This window comes from Aegilops tauschii, chromosome 2 (assembly GCF_002575655.3).
Source record: "Aegilops tauschii subsp. strangulata cultivar AL8/78 chromosome 2, Aet v6.0, whole genome shotgun sequence".
NCBI lineage: Eukaryota > Viridiplantae > Streptophyta > Magnoliopsida > Poales > Poaceae > Aegilops > Aegilops tauschii.
In genome coordinates this window covers 395,547,676-395,564,807 of record NC_053036.3, presented here as the reverse complement: position 1 = coordinate 395,564,807, position 17,132 = coordinate 395,547,676, and the positions used below count along the sequence as shown (strand labels likewise).

At 50.7% G+C, this 17,132-nt stretch overlaps 1 protein-coding gene across 1 annotated transcript in view; it reads right to left on the bottom strand.

The window, feature by feature from the left end:
* The window catches only part of LOC109785914 (uncharacterized), a 38,935-nt gene that overhangs the window by 5,955 nt on the left and 15,848 nt on the right, over nucleotides 1-17,132 (bottom strand). The window lies entirely within an intron of this gene.

Sequence of the window (17,132 nt, the reverse complement as noted above, 5' to 3'; positions counted from 1 at the left end):
TGTCATGGATGCATCCTTCTCCTAGGCTGCCGGCGAGCTTCCGCAAGCTCTTTTCCTCCGTTTTGTTTTCCATATCAGAGAAAGGTGTTTGCAAAGGGAGGTCATGGGTTGCTTCCAACCCGGGGAAGCCATGGTCGTGCATCTCCTTGGTGAGGTCGTACTTTTCTGCAACCGGCGAGGACTAGAGGTGATGGCCACTGGTGCTGAAGCTGCAACTGGCTTTGCGATTTGCTTCAACCGGCACAGGGAAAGCTACAACCGGCGCCCGGGTTTGCTACAACCAGGCGACGGCAAGCGTTACCGACGACGACGGCGCACGCTTTTTGCTGCAACGGGTAACGGAAAAGCTACAACCAGCACTTGGTTTTGCTACAACCACGTGGCGAGGAAGTGTCGCCGGCGACGATGGGCTGCAAATTTGTTGCAAACGGCAGTGGGAAAGCTACCACCAGCGATCAATTTTGCTGCAATTGGCGTGTGGTGGTGCAAGCGGCGTGCGATGGTGTGACGAGCGGTGACATGGGGTGACCATGGCGACCAGGATTGCAGATTGCTACAACCGGTACGCTTTTTTGCTACCACTGCGGTGATCGAGTGCCGCATCGACGGGGAGCAGCAACCTGTGCGGCGGATGCTGGAACCAACGTGATTCATGGTGAAACCGGCGCGCAAATGCTACAAACCTCAGTGGAAAAAGCTTCAACTGTCAGGTACAGAAGCTGCTTTCCAGTGGGAGACGAACTGGAGTTGCGAATGGGGGCTGCGAGGCGCGCACATGGCAGGAGGGTGCGCGGGCGCGGCCCAGAGAGGTGCGCGCTGATGGTGCCGGCGAGGGCTGCTGGTGCTGGCGAGGAGTTGGTGGTGCGGGCGTGAGAACGATCTGAGAAAGAAGAGAGTCGAGGGGGGAGTGGATCTGACGGCTCCGATGTTCCAGCGACCGGCGGAAGCATTGGGCCGGTCGACCGGAGCAGATCACTTCCCTTTTCTTAACACATCATAGTCGTAGGCTCCGACATGCACAAACATACATTCATCCGTATGAATGTGCGCACGCACACGCAGACACCGCAAGCGCCTCGTAGTTGACGGAAACGTCTCCTCCCACCGAACGAATATCGACAGGAAGTTTGAAATAAATTCATAAAGAAAATGCGAGCGTCAGTGCTCCGCGGCTGCTTTTTATGTTGACAACGACAGGAATTGAAATACATGTATGTACTTTGCATTTCACTTCCCGGTTCAGTCAAGTTTGATACGAGTTCAACCAAAAAAAGAGAGTTAGATTTGAGTTTGACTTGAAAATGTGATTAAAACGTTTGGTCATCGGAGCGTATATTTGTTTAGGAGACTGCTTTTGTGTTGACAAAGATTAAGATTGAAATAGTCAACATAAGATATCTTTGTGATAAAATAACCTTACAGTATTACAACTTTACATTGCTGATGGTACAACTAGAAATATGAATTATCATCCTAAAAACAGAGGCCAATACTTTGTTTCTTTCATTAAAAAGTGACAATATTTTGTTTTAATCGATTGATCCAACGCACCGAGGCATCGATCGCACACTCATCTGATGGATAGCAACCCTGCAAAGGATGTCATTGTAAATTGACAAATTTAATCGCCTGTATATCCATGAATACTCTTGACCGATCCATCTCGTCTGCAACCTCCTCCATATGCTATGCTACAAGTGGAGACACCATTGTTGCAAGCCACAGATAACTGGCACAACATGTGGGCGCCCTCATTGTAAGATGGGCGCCGGAGGTGTTGGTCGGGCGCTGCCTACATGTTGCTACATGTCCGGCTTCTAGTGCTGCCCCGCAAGTCCAGACACGAACTGCTATAAGGGGAGACCAATTGTGTTTCAAGATAACATTGTTGGTATTGTTGAAAGTTGCCAGCTCAATGCTACTGTGGCCCAACCACGCCATGTTGTAAGGGGAGGGAGAGCGGCCATAGGGGCTGGGGTGGCTGCTTGTGCTACGACGAGGAGCCGAGGATGGGGCCACCGGTGCTACGAGCTATGACCACTGACACTATGGAAGCGGCACGTCGTGCTACGAGGGGGACGACACAAGTGCGTAGAAGGGCAACAACGTCGGGGCTGCGAGCGATCAACCGCCACTACAAGTTGTTGTCGCTGCTGCAGGCCACCACCAGTTGTTGCGAGAGGGAAGGTGTATGTTGCGAGGTTGGGATGAGGAGGAGGAGAGGGACGGTGAGGTCGATCGGATGGCCGAGGAGCAAGATAGCAAATGGGTGGCAAAGGAGACCGATCACTCCGATACCAGCCATACTCTTTAGGTTGTTGACCCTGAAAACGAATTCGTCCCCATTTTTCTTGTGAGTTTCTATATAGAAAGAGGACGGTAACAAGTGGCTCATTCTTGTTAAAGTAAAATGCATTAAAGATTGTTGAATTTGTCCAACTAATTAAACCAAGCCACAAAAAATATGCCCACTCCCCCTCCTGCTGGGACACATTTAACCATAGGCTCTGTTTTTTGATTGGTAGATTGTATTACGTTGAGTGTATTTTGTTGTAGAATAATAGCCACAAAAGTGGTTAAAATGAATCAAACAGACACTATAATAAAACTGATAAAATATCACAAGCCAACACATAAGTTTTTACTACAAGTTCATTTCAGTGAGGAATAATTCAGTTATATATAACTGTTAGACTAAACTAGATGGTACCCTCGTGTTGCCATGGGAATTGCTTGTAATATATTTTGATTACATTTGGTTAGATTGACATAAATTATTAATTGGTAATATAATAACTAAACACAAAATACATAAGATTATTGTATAATTATAGAATATTTATTGAATATAAGTAACATAATATAATTAGAATATTTAAGTCTTTTTTCATGCATGGTTGTATGTTGAGTCTTGCCATTTTTCATGCATAATTGAATGTTAAGGTGGCATAGTAGCATGTTGCGATAAATATGTTAGTGAAGATCACTCACTTAGTTACATAGGATTAGATTATTAATGTGTTCAACAGAATAGAGTTTGTGATGTGCTCTAGATAAATCGTCGGATAGGCTCAATAAAGCATACACCTAATTACACAAAATCTCATTGACTCACACAATATCAATCGCAAAATCCTAGACCTAGCTCGACCTCAGCTTTCACGTCAGGTTGCCACCGAGGGGAGACCGATCTCCTTTAGGAGATGTGCATGACTGCATCCCATACTTAGGGTTCATCCGCACGTCACCTTGATCGGTTGTCTAGAGAGTTTTTCCTATTAGTAGATCGGGCTTTGTCTCATGATGTCTCTTTTTGGACTTCGGATCTAAGATATCTTTGAGTTTGCCTATTGTCTATCAACCCTTTATGCTCTACGTGTTGGGAATCGTAGCATAATTCAAAATTTTCCTACGTTCACCAAGATGCATCTATGGAGTCTACTAGCAACGAGGGGAAGGGAGTGCATCTACATACCCTTGTAGATCGCGAGCGGAAGCGTTCCAATGAACGTGGATGACGGAGTCGTACTCGCCGTGATCCAAATCACCGATGACCGAGTGCCGAACGGACGGCACCTCCGCGTTCAACACACGTACGGTGCAGCGACGTCTCCTCCTTCTTGATCCAGCAAGGGGGAAGGAGAGGTTGATGGAGATCCAGCAGCACGACGGCGTGGTGGTGGATGTAGCGGGTCTCCGCGGGGCTACGCCGAGCTTCTGCGAGAGAGAGAGGTGTTGCAGGGGAGGAGGGAGGCGCCCAAGGCTGTTGTGTGCTACCCTCCCCCCCTTTATATAGGCCCCCTGGGGGGGCGCCGGCCCTGGAGATCAGATCCAAGGGGGGGGCGGCGGCCAAGTGGGGGGGAAGGGGTGCCTTGCCCCCCAAGGCAAGGGGGAACTCCCCCCCTAGGGTTCCCAACCCTAGGCGCATGGGGGGAGGCCCAAGGGGGGGCGCCCCAGCCCACTAGGGGCTGGTTCCCTTCCACTTTCAGCCCACGGGGCCCTCCGGGACAGGTGGCCCCACCCGGTGGACCCCCGGGACCCTTCCGGTGGTCCCGGTACAATACCGATAACCCCCGAAACTTTCCCGGTGGCCGAAACTGGACTTCCTATATATAATTCTTCACCTCCGGACCATTCCGGAACCTCTCGTGATGTCCGAGATCTCATCCGGGACTCCGAACAACTTTCGGGTTTCCGCATACATATATCTCTACAACCCTAGCGTCACCGGACCTTAAGTGTGTAGACCCTACGGGTTCGGGAGACATGCAGACATGACCGAGACCCCTCTCCGGTCAATAACCAACAGCGGGATCTGGATACCCATGTTGGCTCCCACATGCTCCACGATGATCTCATCGGATGAACCACGGTGTCGAGGATTCAATCAATCCCGTATACAATTCCCTTTGTCAATCGGTATGTTACTTGCCCGAGATTCGATCGTCGGTATCCCAATACCTTGTTCAATCTCGTTACCGGCAAGTCTCTTTACTCGTACCGCAATGCATGATCCCGTGACTAACGCCTTAGTCACTTTGAGCTCATTATGATGATGCATTACCGAGTGGGCCCAGAGATACCTCTCCGTCATACGGAGTGACAAATCCCAGTCTCGATCCGTGCCAACCCAACAGACACTTTCGGAGATACCCGTAGTGCACCTTTATAGTCACCCAGTTACGTTGTGACGTTTGGCACACCCAAAGCACTCCTACGGTATCCGGGAGTTGCACGATCTCATGGTCTAAGGAAAAGATACTTGACATTGGAAAAGCTCTAGCAAACGAAACTACACGATCTTTTATGCTATGCTTAGGATTGGGTCTTGTCCATCACATCATTCTCCTAATGATGTGATCCCGTTATCAATAACATCCAATGTCCATAGTCAGGAAACCGTGACTATCTGTTGATCAACGAGCTAGTCAACTAGAGACTTACTAGGGACACTTTGTGGTCTATGTATTCACACATGTATTACGATTTCCGGACAATACAATTATAGCATGAATAATAGAAAATTACCATGAACAAAGAAATATAATAATAACCATTTATTATTGCCTCTAGGGCATATTTCCAACACTACGCTGGCCACCTCCACTTCTATGTACCATGGCGAGGCATGTGGCGTTCTAGGGGATGCATGCCTACGTCACCTCCCAGTTGCTTCGCATGTCCGTCATTCTACGTCGGTTTATCGTCAACACCATCAATCGCCACCATCCACTTCGCCCTCGCCATGCGACAAGTTTGGTCAGATATTCAGGGCATCTCCAGTACGTGTGCATCTCCGCAACTTGAGCAACAGGTTCTCGCCTCATCAGCCCTTCAGGCCAGTATGTTGTGGCATTTGTCCTCGCTCCCAACACTGACATGCCTTCTCATTCACGTATGTTGTTTGTTGGTCTCATGTCATTGCCACGACTCACGAGCTGCGGCTACATCGCCCACTCGAGTCATATTGGCACTGCACACGATCCTCCTTGTTATTCCCGCGCACCAGCGTCTACCTTAGCACCTGTTGCGTCACCTTCCGCGCATGGTCTTTGTCATGCCGCCAGCTCTCCCTCACCCACTTCAAGCTTCATTCTCGCGCTTCTACATGCAATCAACATGTCCCCTTCAAGCTATTGTTGGTTTTGCCTACAACACCTTTGCCTTCATCTAGCTCAAACTTGACGCGGCATCACGGTCTCTTCCCCAACTACTTCGTCTACTCTAACAACCGTGGGCTACATTGCACCTTCTAACCCAACGTCATTTTCAACCACGGTAACATTGATGATGGTCCTCATGTACGCACGCCTGATATTGGCAACACCAACGTGTACCTTCGTCCAGACATGTCCTCGGGCCTGGCAAACCCATGTGGCACCTCATCTACCACACCGTTGATAGCATTGTATTTAACATCAACACCCTCTCAATGTTTGTCTCGGTCACGTCATCATCTTCTTCGTGGCGCATCTCTGCGTCATTGACTCCATGTCGCTTCCTTGTGCCCGCAACTACACATGCGGCTACCTCAACATTGACTACTCCGAACCTCGACATCAACCATGGTGTTCACTTGCATGGCTCCACCTTCCTATGCTTTCAGCTACCTCAACATCAGCACAAAAAGCTATCACCTCGTGTGGGCACCTCACCGGCTTCCTATATAGTCCAAGTGTCCGTGATGCAACATCATCCCCGATGCTCCCGCTACGACTGCGGGGGCGTGTTAGCTCGTTGGATTCTTCTTTCGGTTTCTTTCTGGTATGACCATCTACGATCCCCATATTGTTTGTGAAGCTAGCTACTACTATGATTGCAGAGGATGTTAGGGGAGAGGATCTGTAGAACGCAGGTGCGGGGCCATGCAACCCCCTTTTCTTTTGGCTTTCAATATTTTAATCTTTCATATGTTTTGAAGCAAAGGTTCAAATCAAATTTCGTTTGCATATTCGTGTTTCTGTTGGCGAGGGCTTTCAAATGAGATCCATTTTGAATATATTTTATCGAGTTTTAAAGTTTTGATTAAGTTCTGACTTCTGAAACTTGGTACGAGCGCCCGACAAAATCGTGAGTTTCAGATCCTCCGACAAACAAAAATGTTTCAACTTCTCAAAATTGGTACAGAGTGACGACAAAATCGTAAGTTTCACAACCCGTGACTAACAAAAACACAAGTTTCAAAACTGAACCTTAAAACTTATTGTGCCCTTGTGCAGGATCCAACAACTTTACGAGTCGCGAAGTGATCGGGCGACTAGGCACGTGCGTGCCCCTGTGATTTTCCGAGGTTGTTTATATAGACCCATCTTTGCATTTTGTGGAATATAATTTGCACTCCATCTCCTATCTTTGGGATAGGTTTCTGCCTTTCAAACCTAATAGTACTCTAGACCGTTCAAGAGGCTCAATACAACACACGTGTCACTGAACTAATTCCTATGAGTGCACAATAACACATTCAAATAATGTGTCGGCCTTGGCTCCAAAAATACATAGGGCCCATTGGTCACTTTTTTTAGGAAAATGTTTATTCTAAACTGGATGATAACACCGAAACGCAAGCCTCGTCCACTGATGGACACGTGATTTATGGACCCACCACCGCTTTTCTCGATCAAGCCTTAGGCCAACTCCACCGCGCAACCCCAAACGAACGTCCGGTTTGGCCGGATTTTGTCTCTTTGGGGCGCCGATGGGTTTGCCCGTGTCCCCGTTTGTCCGATGGATCGTGGGTGCGCCCAACGCGCGGCCGCATCTCAAAACCTGTCCGGGGTGGACGTGAATAAAAAAATATAAAAACTTAAATAAAATGACTAAAAAGTAAATAAACGCAGTTAAAAAACATAAAACATATATATAGGGGTTACGGCCACAAAACGGTCCAGTTTCTCAGTCCACTTAAATGGCCCAGTTTCATAATTAACTTAAAATCAAAATAAAAAACGCCTCCCGCGCGCTCCTGCCGTGCCCGTCGATGCCGTGGCCGTCGCCGTCTTCACTGGCCGCCGGTGTCGTCGTCGTCGCTGACGAGGTCGACGTAGTCCGGCAGCGTCCACAGGTGGGCCGGCGGTCCGTGGTGCACGGGGGCGGCGGGCTGGAAGGTGGCCGGTGCCTGCACCACCTCCTCCCGAGGCGAGGCCTCCCGCTCCGGCGACCGCGGCGGCGTGGGGCACCAGTTCACGGCCCCCAGGGCAGCCGCCATCTGCTCAGCGGAGCACGACCAGCTCCACTCCTGGCCCACCAGGTCAAGGTGGAACGCGGCCACCGGCGGCTCCTCTACCACCTCCTCCTTCGGCACCATCTCCAGCTCGGGGATGGCGACGTCGCCGGCCGCGGAGAGGGCCGTCATCTCCTCAAGGCCCACCCATTGGCGCTCGCCGTGCGTGTGCATGGAGTCCTCCAGCACACGCGCCATGAGCCGGGTCTCCTCCTCCGCCGTCATGCGAGGAGGTGGGGGTGGCGATGGAGATGGCGACGGTGACGGCGTGGGCGTTAGGCCGCGCACCCGCATACGCCCGTGCGCCTGGTGATGAAGCTATGTACCTAGGGTAGGGTCATAGGCCTGTCCAAGATACCCTCCCCAAGGACATCACCCTAAAACCAGAAGCATTCGAAGAAGAATCATCATCCACTCAACCATGAAGCGTTCCACTCGAAAGACTTGAAGTCACTCGACCATGGAGACTATCACTTGACCGACAGAAGATCTAAAGCCACTCTGTACTGCAACGGTCGGTCATTACGTTGTAGCTTTAATGGTCATTATGTCTCTTTATTACTAGCGTTACCAGTAACGCCATCCTCTTGATGTACCTTAAATCCCTTGTAACGTGGGCTGGCTGGGGTCCTGGCGCACTCTATATAAGCCACCCCCCTCCACATGCACAAGGGTTCGCACCCTCTGTAACACACACGCATATAATCCAGTCGACCACCTCCGGGCATCGAGACATAGAGTTGTTACTTCCTCCGAGAAGGGCCTGAACTCGTAAAACTCATGCGTACAACTTCTCCATAGCTAGGATCTTGCCTCTACATACCTACCCCCCATTCTACTGTCAGACTTAGAACCACGACAGTTGGCGCCCACCGTGGGGCAGGTGTCTTAGCGACTTGTTGGAGAAGTTGCAATTTTTCCGATCCCCATCAGCATGGTTTCAGGCGGAGGATTGGCCGAGGGCCGCGAGATCCGTCTCGGCGCGCTCGTGTTCGTCGCCGACGACTCCGCTTGGCTTCAGGAGGCTCCACTCGACGTCGAGGCGCTCCCCGTCCGTGGGGCAACGCACTTTCGCGCGTGCGTCCGCGGCGTCCTTCTGCGGCAGCCGTCGACCCAGTATCGGTCGGCTTCCATGGCGTCTTCATCCCCTGCTGCTCGCCGGCACAAGCGTTCTGGTCGGTCGCGGCTCCAGTGGTGGGTGAGGCACGCGGTGGCTCGCCAGTCGGCCACACCACAAGTCGCGGCAATCGAGCCCGATGAAACTCTCTACGGCATGTTCGACCTGTCAACTGGCTCCGTCGAGACTGCATCCGAGTGCGACAGCAGTGACCCTGCAGCGGAAGTCTTGATGGTCAACGGACCACGCAGTCCACCTGGCTTCCCCCGCGACGATGGTGGTGATGGCGGAGGCAACCCGTCGCGCGTCCATGAGGAGTACCGCCCCAAGCCCCTCTCTTCAAAGCAGAGGGAAGAGCTTCGCCGCCGTAACATGGATGCACTTCACACTCCTATCGTTGGAGAAACCCCCGAGGCCCGGGCCTTGGAGGAGGTGCGCCTGGCCAACTTGGCCGAGCGCACTCGACTGGAGAACCTCCAGCACGCACTCGACGAGCGTGCTCGGCAGCGGGTTCCAGAGTCCAGTCGACGACAAATTTTTCCGCCTCCAACCCAGGTATATCGAACTCCGATCCAGAATCTCACAGCTGCGGCCCGAATAGCAGAGTCAATCCAGCCTTCCCAGTCGGAAGCTGGTAGAGGTTTGATGCAGATCCAGGCTTTGCTTCGGGCGGCGGGGGAGCAGAATACAGCAGTGTCACAGTCTCGGAATAGGATTCACAGTAGATCTGTAAGGGGAGACACAGTTCAGTCAGCTCACAGCCCAAGATCGCCTCCAAGGCGTGAGGGACGTGGAGATCGACAGGATCAGTACGGAAACCGTGGGCAGTATGATCACCGACTCGACTGCGATGATCATCGTCGAGTGCCCACGCCTCCCCCAAGGAGTGGGTCATACGCACCTCGGCAACATGATGACAGACGCCCTCACAGTGGTGGGCGAAGGATTCCAGTCGACCCCCGGGAGCCGGGCTTTGACGCGAGATCTATTCTCGTTCAAGGTCTGGTTGACAGGAACAGGGCACACAGAGATGGCCACGATAGAGATTATCCGACCGGCAACATAGTGCATGTTTCAGGTCCTGAGTGTTTCAGCAGAGCCATCAGAGCAGCATTGATTCCTCCCAACTTTAGGTTGGCGACTGGAGTGAGCAAATTCACTGGTGAGTTCAAGCCTGACACTTGGCTTGAGGACTACCGAGTGGCTTTGCAGATTGGTGGTGGCAATGATGAAGTGGCCATGAAGCACCTTCCTCTGATGTTGGAGGGCTCGGCCAGAGCGTGGTTGAATCAGTTAGCACCTGGCAGTATTTATAGTTGGGAAAAGCTTGCCCGAGTGTTTGTTAGAACATTTGAAGGTACATGCAAATGGCCAACGGGGCTAACAGAGCTGCAATCTTGTGTGCAGAAGTCGAATGAAACTTTGAGGGATTATATCCAGAGATGGATCACGTTGCACCACACGGTGGAGAATGTGTCAGATCACCAAGCAGTTTGTGCCTTCAAGAAAGGTGTTAAGTATCGAGAATTGAATCTGAAGTTCGGTCGAACCGGAGATATGTCTCTGAGTCGAATGATGGAAATTACCACCAAGTATGCTAATGGTGAAGAGGAGGATCGGCTCCGGAGTGGCAAGCACAAAACAGTCGCCCACGAAACCGGAGGAGGGAACTCCAGCCGGAAGTAGAAACGCAAAGCCGAGCCAGCTGCTCCTGGAGAAGCCTTAGCCGTGACTCAAGGAAAGTTCAAGGGGAAGCCCAAAGGGCCATGGAACCCCAAGAAAGTAAAAGATCAAGATGGAAATGATGTGTTGGATTTACCATGCCACATTCACACCAAAAGATGAAGAGGGTAATCTCATTTACCCAAAACATACCACTCGACAGTGTCGGCTCCTAATCCAGCAGTTCCGAGAGAAACAACCCAAAGAGAAGGAAAAAGAGTCGGACAAAGTTGAGGATAAAGAGGAAGATGATGATGGATACCCCCACGTCAATTCCACTCTGATGATTTTTGCTGATATTGAGAGCAAAAGTCGACTGAAACTCATCAACAGAGAAATGAACATGGTCGCTCCGGCTACACCCTGTTATTTGAAGTGGTCTCAGACTGCCATTACATTTGACCAGTCTGATCACCCAGCGCACATAGCCACCCCTGGGAGGCAAGCGTTGGTGGTCGACCCAGTTGTCGAAGGCACTCGGTTGACTAAGGTTCTGATGGATGGTGGCAGTGGCTTGAATATACTGTATGCGGAGACCTTGAAGGGAATGGGCATTCCGATGTCCAGACTCAGTGAAAGCAATATGAGTATCCATGGGGTTATTCCTGGCAACAAGGCTGAGTCACTCGGCCAGATCGCCCTTGATGTGGTTTTCGGTGATTCCAAGAATTACCGCAAAGAAAAGTTGACGTTTGAAGTCGTGGATTTCCAGAGTGCTTATCACGCTATTCTGGGCAGGCCGGCTTATGCACGTTTTATGGCTCGACCATGTTATGTGTACCTCAAATTGAAGATGCCTGGTCCTAAAGGAGTGATCACTATCACTGGCAATCGGAAGAAGGCAGAAGAGTGCTTCCAGAAGGGCTCAAAGATCGCCGACGCACAAATGGCAGTAGTGGAGTTGCAGGAGTATCAAAAAGATGCAGATCCGAGTGATTTGTTGCGAGCTAAGAAACCTGCCACAGATTCTGCATTTCAGTCGTCTGGTGAAACAAAGCCGATTCATATTCACCCGACCGATCCAAATGCTGCTCCGACTCACATTTCGACAACACTCGACTCCAAATAGGAAGAAGCGCTCATCCAGTTCCTCCGTGAGAACTGGGACATCTTTGCATGGAAACCTTCTGACATGCCGGGTGTTCCCAGGGGGCTGGCTGAGCACCGTTTGCGAGTCGACAGTGAAACCAGTCAAAGAACATCTTCGACGGTCCGCCGTACAGAAGAGAAAAGCAATTGGTGAAGAAGTGGCTCGGCTCCTAGCAGCTGAGTTTATCCGAGAGATTTACCACTCCGAGTGGCTAGCCAATGTTGTCATGGTCCCCAAGAAGGACGACTCACTTCGCATGTGCATCGACTTCAAGCATATCAATCGGGCCTACCCGAAAGATCACTTTCCTCTCCCCCGCATCGACCAAATAGTCAACTCGACTCCGGGGTGTGAGCGCTTGTCCTTTTTGGACGCCTATTCCGGGTATTATCAGATCCGACTGTATGGACCCGATGAGATAAAAACAACTTTCATCACTCCATTCAGGTGCTTCTATTATGTCACCATGCCATTCGGCCTGAAGAACGCTGGAGCCACATTCATGAGGATGATTCAGAAGTGTTTACTCACTCAAATCAGTCGGAATGTGGAAGCATACATGGATGACATTGTGGTCAAGTCACGCAAAGGTTCCGACCTGTTGGCTGACCTTGCTGAAACTTTTGCCAACCTCAGAAGGTATGATATCAAGCTTAATCCATCAAAGTGCACATTTGGAGTTCCGGGTGGAAAATTACTCGGTTTCCTCGTTTCCGAACGAGGGATCGACGCTAACCCAGAGAAAGTTGGTGACATACTCCGGATGAAATGCCCTGTGCGTGTGCACGATGTCCAGAAGCTTACTGGTTGTTTGGCCGCCTTAAGTCGATTCATTTCTTGTCTCGGTGAAAAGGCATTGCCTCTTTACCGACTGATGAAAAAGTCTGATAAGTTCGAGTGGACTCCTGAAGCTGATGCAGCGTTTGTAGAGCTCAAAGCCCTGCTTTCCACCCAGCCAGTGCTTGCTGCCCCAATCAGCAAAGAGCCTTTACTGCTTTACATTGCAGCCACTGGACAAGTTGTTAGTACTGTACTTACGGTCGAGCGGGAAAAAGAAGGAAAAGCCTATAAGGTTCAGCGCCCAGTATATTATGTTTCTGAAGTTCTGACTCCATCAAAGCAAAGATATCCACATTATCAGAAGCTTGTTTATGGGATTTATATGACCACGAAGAAGGTTGCTCACTACTTCTCTGACCACTCCATTACAGTCGTCAGCGATGCTCCATTATCAGAGATTCTGAACAATAGAGATGCAACTGGTCGAGTGGCAAAGTGGGCGATTGAACTCCTTCCCCTGGATATCAAGTTCGAAGCAAAGAAAGCTATCAAGTCCCAAGCAATAGCAGATTTCCTCGCCGAGTGGATCGAATAGCAACTGCCGACTCAAGTCCACTCGGAGCACTGGACCATGTTCTTTGATGGCTCCAAGATGCTGAATGGTTCCGGTGCTGGGGTGGTACTGGTGTCCCCCCGAGGAGATAAGCTCAGATATGTTCTCCAGATTCACTTTGATTCCTCCAATAACGAAGCAGAATATGAAGCACTCTTATATGGGTATTGTATGGCCATCTCACTCAGCGTCCATCGTCTCATGGTCTACGGCGACTCAGACTTGGTAGTCAATCAAGTGATGAAGGACTGGGACGTCAGAAGCCCAGCTATGACTGGTTATTGCAATGCGGTGAGGAAATTGGAAAAGAAGTTTGAGGGGTTAGATCTCCATCATATACCCCGACTGAAAAATCAAGCAGCCGATGATTTGGCAAAGATAGGTTCCAAGAGAGAGGCCATTCCCAGCAATGTATTTTTGGAACACATTCATACACCTTCAGTTCAAGAAGATCCTTTCACTGAAGAGCCCCCGCAGCCTAAGAGTGCCACATATCCGACTGAAGTCGAAGTCCCAGCCGTGGTCGACCTGATCATGGAGGTTTTGGTCATCACTCCCGACTGGACAGTGCCGTACATTGCGTATATCCTTAGGAAGGAACTCCCAGAGGATGAAGAGGAGGCTAGACAGATCATTCGTCGATCCAAAGCCTTTACTGTGATAAGAGGGCAGCTGTTCAGAGAAAGTGTAACCGGAGTCAGCCAGAAATGCATAACACCAGAAGAAGGTCGAGTGACCCTCAACGACATCCACTCGGGGACCTGTGGCCACCATGCGTCCTCTCGGACCATTGTGGCCAAAGCATACCGAGCTGGATTTTATTGGCCACGAGCAAATGAAATGGCGAAAGATATAGTCGATAAATGTGAAGGCTGCCAGTTTTACTCCAATATGTCCCACAAGCCTGCGGCAGCCATGATGACCATTCCACTCGTCTGGCCCTTTGCTGGTTGGGGGTTGGATATGGTTGGACCCCTGAGGACTGGTAGGAGCGGCTTCACTCATGTGCTTGTAGCAGTCGACAAGTTTACCAAATGGATTGAAGCCAAGCCTATCAAGAATCTTGAAGCCAGTACTGCCGTCAGCTTCATCAGAGAATTGACATTCAGATATGGAGTTCCGCACAACATCATCACTGACAACGGGTCAAACTTCGATTCTGATGAGTTCAGAGCCTTCTGTGCTTCCCAAGGCACACGAGTCGACTAACGCTTCAGTCGCCCACCCCCAGTCGAATGGACAAGCGGAAAGAGCAAATGGCTTGATTCTCAAAGGACTGAAACCCCGACTGATGCATGATCTCAAGCACGCAGCAGGCGCCTGGGTCGATGAACTTCCATCAGTTCTTTGGGATTGAGGACAACTCCCAATCGGTCGACTGGCCGAACTACGTTCTTCTTGGTCTATGGAGCTGAAGCTGTTCTACCGAGTGACTTGCTTCACAATGCCCCCCGAGTCGAGCTTTTCTCTGAAGATGAAGCAGAACAGGCCCGACAGGACGCGGTTGATCTCCTAGAAGAGGAAAGAGAGATGGCCTTAATCTGGTCGACCATTTATCAACAAGACTTGCGTCGATTCCACGCCAGAAATGTGAGAGGTCGAGCCTTTCAAGAGGGAGACTTGGTTCTTCAAGTGGATCAGCAGAAACCACACAAGCTCGCCCCTGCTTGGGAAGGTCCCTTCATCATCACCAGAGTTCTCCACAATGGGGCATACCATCTTTACAATGTCGAGCATCAGAAAGACGAGCCACGGGCTTGGAATGCGGAGCTGCCCCGCCCCTTTTATACTTAAGTGCTCGTTCTGATGAGATGTAATAAGAAATACCTTTGTACTTTGTTTATCAAAGACAAGAGCTTTACAGTCTTCTTAAACGATTGTTGTTGCTTATATTTGCGTCTCAAATCCCCCAGTGGGTGACTTAGCCGCGAATCCGTTTCGCCTAAGTCTGAAAAATCCTACCGAGTGATGAGCAAGCCTCTCACTCGGGGGCTTAGCCACGAATCCGGTTCGCCTAAGTTTGAAAACTCCTACCGAGTGATGAGCAAGCCTCTCACTCGGGGGCTTAGCTGCGAAACGGTTTCGCCTAAGTTTGAAAAATCCTACCGAGTGATGAGCAAGCCTCTCACTCGGGGGCTTAGCTGTAGTCGAGTACTCGCCTAAGTTTGAAAAATCCTACCGAGTGATGAGCAAGCCTCTCACTCGGGGGCTTAGCTGCAGTCCAGTACTCGCCTAAGTTTGAAAAATCCTACCGAGTGATGAGCAAGCCTCTCACTCGGGGCTTAGCTGCAGTCCAGTACTCGCCTAAGTTTGAAAAATCCTACCGAGTGATGAGCAACCCTCCCACTCGGGGGCTTAGTTGCAGTCCAGTACTCGCCTAAGTTTGAAAATTCCTACCGAGTGGTGAGCAACCCTCCCACTCGGGGACTTAGCTGCAGTCCAGTACTCGCCTAAGTTTGAAAAATCCTACCGAGTGATGAGAAACCCTCCCACTCGGGGGCTTAGCTGCAGTCCAGTACTCGCCTAAGTTTGAAAAATCCTACCGAGTGGTGAGCAACCCTCCCACTCGGGGGCTTAGCTGCAGTCCAGTACTCGCCTAAGTTTGAAAAATCCTACCGAGTGGTGAGCAACCCTCCCACTCGGGGGCTTAGCTGCAGTCCAGTACTCGCCTAAGTTTGAAAAATCCTACCGAGTGGTGAGCAACCCTCCCACTCGGGGGCTTAGCTGCAGTCCAGTACTCGCCTAAGTTTGAAAAATCCTACCGAGTGGTGAGCAACCCTCCCACTCGGGGGCTTAGCCGCAGTCCAGTACCCGCCTAAGTTTGAAAAATCCTACCGAATGGTGTGCAACCCTCCCACTCGGGGGCTTAGCTGCAGTCCAGTACTCGCCTAAGTTTGAAAAATCCTACCAAGTGGTGAGCAACCCTCCCACTCGCGGGCTTAGCTGCAGTCCAGTACTCGCCTAAGTTTGAAAAATCCTACCAAGTGGTGAGCAACCCTCCCACTCGGAGGCTTAGCTGCAGTCCAGTACTCGCCTAAGTTTGAAGCCCATCCCTATCCGCAAGGACGACGAGGTGCAGGTCGACTGCAACCTTCTCCTTCGGAGCTGCGCCACAAGTACAACATGCGCTCCATCCCTATCCGCAAGGACGACGAGGTGCAGGTCGACTGCAACCTTCTCCTTCAGAGCTGCGCCACAAGTACAACGTGCGCCCCATCCCTATCCGCAAGGACGACGAGGTGCAGGTCGACTGCAACCTTCTCCTTCGGAGCTGCGCCACAAGTACAACATGCGCTGCATCCCCATCCGTAAGGGCGACGAGGTGCAGGTCGACTGCCTCCTCCTCAAAGCTGCATTTCAAGCATAAAGATTATTCCAAATGAAGAACAAGATTCACTCGACGGCAAACACGAGCATATTCAGAGATAAAACAAGTTCGGATAAATCCTAAAGTTCCGAACCACGGATCGAAGTACTCAGGCTTCAAACCTGAAGGAGTTTAACGATTACAAAATCACTCGGCATTCCGAGGCAAATTTAAAGTGAGGCATAAAGTTTGTTCATTCAGCAGGAGGTGGGCTAGCAGGATCAACGATCTCGTCCAGGTCAATTCCGTCAGCAATCCGAGTGGCAGCAGCGATGAAGGTCTCCATGAAGGATTGGAAGTCGTGCCTTTTGGTGTTGGCAACCTTGATTGCTGCTAGCTTGTCTTCTCGCGCCTCCTTGCAGTGGACGCGTACCAGGGACAGAGCCACGTCAGCGCCGCACCGCGCAGAAGACTTCTTCCAATCTTGCACACGGCTGGGGATCTCGTTAAGTCGACTCATCAAAGACTCAAGGTCATTCGGAAGAGTCGCCCTTGGCCAGAGTGCTGTGTCGATCCTTGACACCACAACCTTCAAGCGAGCAAGATAGTCGACGACACCAACGACGCGGGATTCCAGTCGGAGCACGTTCATGGCGGCTTCATCCTTCACCGGAGAGTTGATGGGGTCCAAGCTTGTCTCAACACGCCCAGTCTCTTCTTCAAAGTTCTGACAAAATTCTGCATGCACAATGCAAAGACAAGTCAATGATTGTACATCGAGTC